This window comes from Nothoprocta perdicaria, unplaced genomic scaffold (assembly GCF_003342845.1).
Source record: "Nothoprocta perdicaria isolate Ctin4 unplaced genomic scaffold, notPer1 scaffold_998, whole genome shotgun sequence".
Taxonomy (NCBI): Eukaryota; Metazoa; Chordata; class Aves; order Tinamiformes; family Tinamidae; genus Nothoprocta; species Nothoprocta perdicaria.
In genome coordinates, this window is record NW_020456307.1 from 802 (window position 1) to 6523 (window position 5722).

The 5722-nt window shown below is 47.5% G+C and overlaps 2 long non-coding RNA genes across 2 annotated transcripts; both read right to left on the bottom strand.

The window, feature by feature from the left end:
- Positions 1 to 2349: 2349 nt before the first annotated feature.
- On the bottom strand, positions 2350 to 4175 carry LOC112959397. The gene is made up of 2 exons (XR_003251606.1): positions 4112 to 4175; positions 2350 to 3145 (listed from the first exon to the last, which is right to left on the bottom strand). It is a non-coding gene; the product is annotated as an uncharacterized LOC112959397 (long non-coding RNA).
- A 493-nt stretch (positions 4176 to 4668) lies between these two features.
- On the bottom strand, positions 4669 to 5147 carry LOC112959398. The gene is made up of 2 exons (XR_003251607.1): positions 4983 to 5147; positions 4669 to 4731 (listed from the first exon to the last, which is right to left on the bottom strand). It is a non-coding gene; the product is annotated as an uncharacterized LOC112959398 (long non-coding RNA).
- Between the last annotated feature and the right edge of the window lie 575 nt (positions 5148 to 5722).

The window sequence follows — 5722 nt, forward strand, 5'->3', positions numbered from 1 at the left end:
GCGGCCCGTGAGCCCAGGGGTGCCCCGTTGTGGCCCTGTCACACACTCCACTCACACTCACACCACCCGAGTCTTCAGCTGCTCTCACAGCAGGGCGTTTCGCAGCGGGCTGCTCACAAACCATTCAGGGCCATTCGCTCTGTTAGGCAGCTCACCTTGGTCATCTTCTGATCCTTGTCCGCCACCGCTACATCTCTGTCCAGGACGCAGGTCTCAGCTTCCCACCAGCCTCTCTCCAGCTCATCCAGGTCTCCACTCGGCCTTCCTGCCAACACACCACACATTGAGACATTCCTTGTGCTCTTACCCAAGAATTTATACCACGCTGATGCCCTCATTTCTCAGCACTGCCTTCATGACACACGAGAAGTTCTTCTCTGTGATTCCTGCCTGAAACCCTAAGCCCTACCGCAGGAATGGCAGCACCTTCTGTCAGGAGGGAGAGTGGGAGAGCCAATCCAGGAGATCTATGGCCTGCCTGTGCCCCGTGAAATGTCTAGGTACAGGTAGTCCTTGGGGACGCTGACTCGCATGACAGGGGTGCTGGGCACGAGCATTACTCAAGTGACACACAAGAGGTGCGGGGAGCAGATGCGCAGCAGGGCTGAGGAGGGAGCTGGGCACTCACTACCACTAGCTCTACTCGAGACGCTTGTCAGGACCCGTCTCGAGCAAAACCATCTTCAGTTTCCTGGCCCACCTCCTTTTACCTCAGGCTACAGTCAGGGCCCCTGCGCCCCCAATCCCAAACCCAACCCCAGGCCTGCAGCTCTGGAGCCAGCGCCCTTCACTGCTGCACTGGGCAGGGGTCGCACCGCACTGAGGAAAATTTGATCACTGGAGAACCACGTAGGAGAGACCTGGACTTGCCTAGCAGAGCAAAAATCAAGATGCTCTTGTCTGCCTGAACACCACAGCACAAATGACAGCAGCTCTGCTGTCCTAGCCCAGCCAGCGCAGATCTGCACGGGCGAGCTTTGCGCTCTGGCTGAAACCCTGGAAACGGGAACCCAGGGAGAAGGTTGGGCCTCCAGTAGCAGAGCCACACTGAGCAGCGGGGCTCTGCTTTGGGAAGCCACGTGGCCAGCAATTGCTCCCTACCCATCATTTGACACAGGTCTGTACCTCTTATTCCTTTTTCTGTGTTTTTCACTGACAACTCCCTGACACAATCATGCCATAGGAAGAGGACTCACTCTGCACCCAGAACATGAAGTGTTTCTATTTGATTATGACAGCTGAGAAATTGTCTCCTTAGGAGCTGGACACCCACTCCAAAAGAGAGGCACATGCGCCCAGACCAGCAACTCAGCCATCTCTGCTGTTTCAAGTTTGGGTTTCCTTACTACTTTCCACCCTTATCCCTGTTTGCTTTAACATTGTTGTAACTCCTGCCACAAAATAGGTATTGACAAGGAAGGCTGTGGAGTTAAGGGGCAGCCTGGAGGTGCAAGGATCTTGCAGTGGTTTGCTTTTGGCTTTCCAGCTTTCTGCAGACACAGCCAGGACCCCCTTCTAGCATCAAGCTCACACCAGCTGCTCTGGCTCAGTCTTCCCAGGGCCAGGCTTGCGCCTTCTCTGTGTTGTGAACCAGCCAAGCACTGCCCTTCAGCTTTGATGGASAGGCAAAGGGGTAACAACCACAGCTGCTGAGTTCCACCAGCCCCATCCACATGGAGGGAARGAGGGAAGCAGGAAGGCTTGTGGAGGCACAGGCAGTAGCCTTGCTTTGCTAAAATGGGCAGGACAGTCTTGCTTTACCTCCACTACCTACCTATGGAAGGGATGTATTTGCAAAAGTGTACATCAAGGACAAAGCCTACCAGGCCAGAGCTGAGCAGGAATGGGGAAKGACACCTATCCAACCCCTCTGGCTGGACTGTGAATATCCCTCCCCCAAGGCACTGGGCTGCAGGAACACCTTGTTGCTGAGGCCCCACTAATTTCAGGGACAGGACAGACACCAGCACTGGTTGGCTCCTTGCAAGGAGAGTCCCTCACACCCTCAAGTTGAAGAAATGCCCCCGCCCTTTATTGGTACAATAACAAACTCCATTTAGTTATTTATTTCACAAGCTGATCTCTTGAACAACCCCATCAGCTAACAGTGGATGAAATCACAGGGTTTACACAGGTGAATAAAATCAGCCAACTGAAGGCCAGGGGCTGCTGCCCCTCTGGTTTATTCTCTTACTATCTCCTTTAATGTGAGAGCAGCACAAATTTAAAACTTAACACCATAGGCTGGGGCAAAGCTCAGAGAAGTGAACAACTTCCCCATTCAGGCGTGGAGGTAGAAAAACCCTAACATTGAGTGTGTGTGGGGATAAATAAAAAAAACAAAAAAAAAAAGATCAAAAGGAATAGGGCCTTTATTTGAGTACAGTCTCTTCAACGAAATAGGAAAGAAGGGTACATGACTTCCTGGTGGTGCTTTATTTTTCCCCTCCTTGCTCAGGCTTTTAAGGGCTTGGCCATCCTTGAAGACTCTTGGACACAGTGAATTCAGCTCTCAGGAAGCCCAGTCTCTATTCCAGTGCTCAGAAAAAGCATCACTAAGTTGTCAAGGGAGACAAAGTCAGCACAGAGAGTCCCTCCCATGCATAAAACCTTTTCACTCTCCTTCCTAGGGAGCTCAGGTCTAGGGTGCTTTGCTCAAGTGCCTCCCTCCCATCCACRTGGGACACTGCAGTGCTCTGCACTCAACAGTCAGGTACAACCACCTAGAGCTACCACTGCTTGCACCCACCTCCGCTCCCCTCCCACCCCAAATACCTCTGCACCTGGGGGTTACAGGTTATGCTGATACAGAAAAGCTCAACACATCCACAGCCTCCTCARAGTGCCCATTTCAAAACTATGACCAGCCTCAATGAAACCCAGGTTACCCTCTGCATTAACAGGCACTATTTGTTTAACAGCACCATAAGGGAACTCCTTTTGACACTTAAAGGTCAGCTCAGGGGCTAGCTTAAGGTTTCAATTTTTTTTCCATGTGCTAGGAGAAGGTGTCCAACCAACTTGTCTTAAGAGACACAACTGCCTTGGATAAGCACTATCAGGGACACAGCTCTGCTTCTGTCCTCAGGAAGTTAGGTCCAGCTCCCTCTCACCTGACGATGTCACACCAGGGCACAGGGACAACCTGAGGACAAGAAATGAACACCAGGTTCTCCAACAACTCCACTCACTAGCTAGGCTGGGGAGGCAATTGCAGAACTGCTCCCCTTGTAAAATGTTCATGTACTGGAAGAGAACTCCTTCCCACCTCCCACCCCAGTACCCCCCTTAGCAGGCTGACCCTCAGGGACACTGCCCACCCCACCCATGTGCCCTCCCCTCCTCAACCTGAGGTCCCTGGAAACAAGACTTCTAATTTGGTATCATGGAAGCTATGACTTGGAGCCCATCCTCACTTTCTCTTCCCATTCCTTGGAAAAGGATCAAGGGATGCACTAACTGCCTCCCCTCTCCAAAACTGTCCCACCTGTAGCTTGATTTTTTGGTCTCCCCTCATGGCAAGTTTTTCCACCAGTTCAAAGCCTGAATGCAACCCTAGGTTTTTTTTTTTTGATAAGTTTAAGTATTGAAGAGGAGCAATCAACTCCCAGCCATAACTCTGTAGCAGAGGTGCAGTCCAACTACACTTTCAAGCCTGCTTTTGCTAGGCTTGGAGACTACCACAAGACCAAGATGTTAAATAGGAACATTCAATCTAGCATTTACATYAAGTCTCTTCCCATTTTAGGCAGGATTTGGGRAWCCCTCACTTWACWCACACATAACACTAGCTCTGCTCWGAGYTGCAGCCTCTGTTTMACAGCTCTAGCTGTCTCATTACTCCTTCACATGTTTATAACAAGGTTGAGTCAACATGACCTTCACAACCCACTCTGATAAGTTAACACACCTGTCAAGAGAGAGACTGCAGTGTATCAAGCTCCTGAAGTCTGCAATGTGGTAGCTTTACTTACTTGGACTGAATTACCTAGACAATACACCAAACAATTTCATGTTTTGACATCTTTTCTACTTCATCTGAACTAGGCAAACAGCCTCTAGAGTTAAAACACTTCATAAGGTAAAGTTTCTAAAAAAAACTTACACTCACCTTAAAAATGTTTCCAAAGCCACTTATTTTTTTCTGCTTGTCCAAGAAGAGCAGCTCAAAAGTTGTGCTTGGAAAACCTAAAAAACAACACTTGGTTAGTGCTAGACCCCTTTCACCCTGTATTTTCCTCTCCTGCCCCATTCACAGGCCTACAACCCATATACCTGTGAACTACTGGCAGCCCCCAGCCCAACTAGAGGCTTCCACAGCTGTAACACTGACCAGGTGATTTGATTAGGGCAGACCATTCCTGATACATGCTTCTAAGGGCTACAATAACCTCAACAGAAGCTTAGAGATGATGGTCTTCTTTATAAAGAGACAAATGGCAGCAAAAAAGCCAAATTCACTCATTAAACACTACCTCATATCTTAAAAAAGCAGAAGTTTTTGTGACAAATGAAAAGATGAGTAGGGCCAGTTATTTCAAAAGGCTATTGAACTACTTACTCTGGGTTCTTTTTCTTGAAGCTTTTGCTACATAATAGCTTAAGTAGAAAGAGCCAGGGAAAAACACTTTAATTACCTTGTATTAGTATTTAAAACATCTCACCTTCTGTAATTCAAGACACAATCACAATGGAGTTATCAATAGAAAGTCTTCATAGAAAAAGTTACTCCTGAAATTTGAAAAGAGATGATTAAAAAGTCTTTTTTAAAACACTGCCTTCAGATCTGGCCTATTTCCTCATTTACAACATAAATAACAAAAGCAAATAACATTTTCAAACAACAAAAAACTGGTTATCTTAAAGAATAAAAAGCCTCTGTCTATTACTTTCAGCTTCTTTGCTTTGGCTAATAAAAAAAGCAGAAAAATTTTTTCTTTGGCTGGGTAAGACATTAAGAGAAGTTTCAAATAAAAGCTTACCTTTTCCTTTGGAAGACAGAAGACCTCCTGCCTCTTAATAACTCTACAGAACACCTACCAAACTTACATGACTTCTTGTCACACAAATAAGGATTTGCCTCAAAAGCAACATCATAAAGATCCCAAAACCCTTAAAAACACAATAAACTGAAACACCCAAAAAAAAACCTCAAAAATGCTAAAACATTATGACTTCTACTTGATTATTTACCTGTAATACAACACCCTATACAATATGAAAATCAACAATAAAACCACCCCCAGAAAAAAAATAATGCTAAAATACAGAAATTTTAAAAAACAAAAAAACCCCTCTCTCTTCTAAAACTTAAGAAACATAACAAAAATAAAAAATTATGGACTTCACCCATGCCTCCAGGCCATCTTAAATAGAGGCACGCGGCCAATGGGCAGCGCAGAGGCGGGCGGAGGCCCCACGGGATTCTGGGTGGGAAGCCCCGGCTGAAGCTCGTTAGGGCAATTAGGGGCTCTCAGGGCCCTGTTCCTTGTATTCAAACACAATATGTTTTGTCTACGTTACAAATAAACAAAGCTTGATAATGGTTTTGTTCACGTAGGCACTTAGATCTGCTAAGCGTTTAGCCTTGCCTGCCCCCACAGGCCTTGGCTCCGGCGGCAGCGAGAGGCTCCCTCCAAGAGYCGCYCGCGGGCGATGGAGAGAGAGGAGCCTCCGGGAAGGCGCGAGCGGCCGCGCGTGGGGCCGCGCGACACGAGCAGCC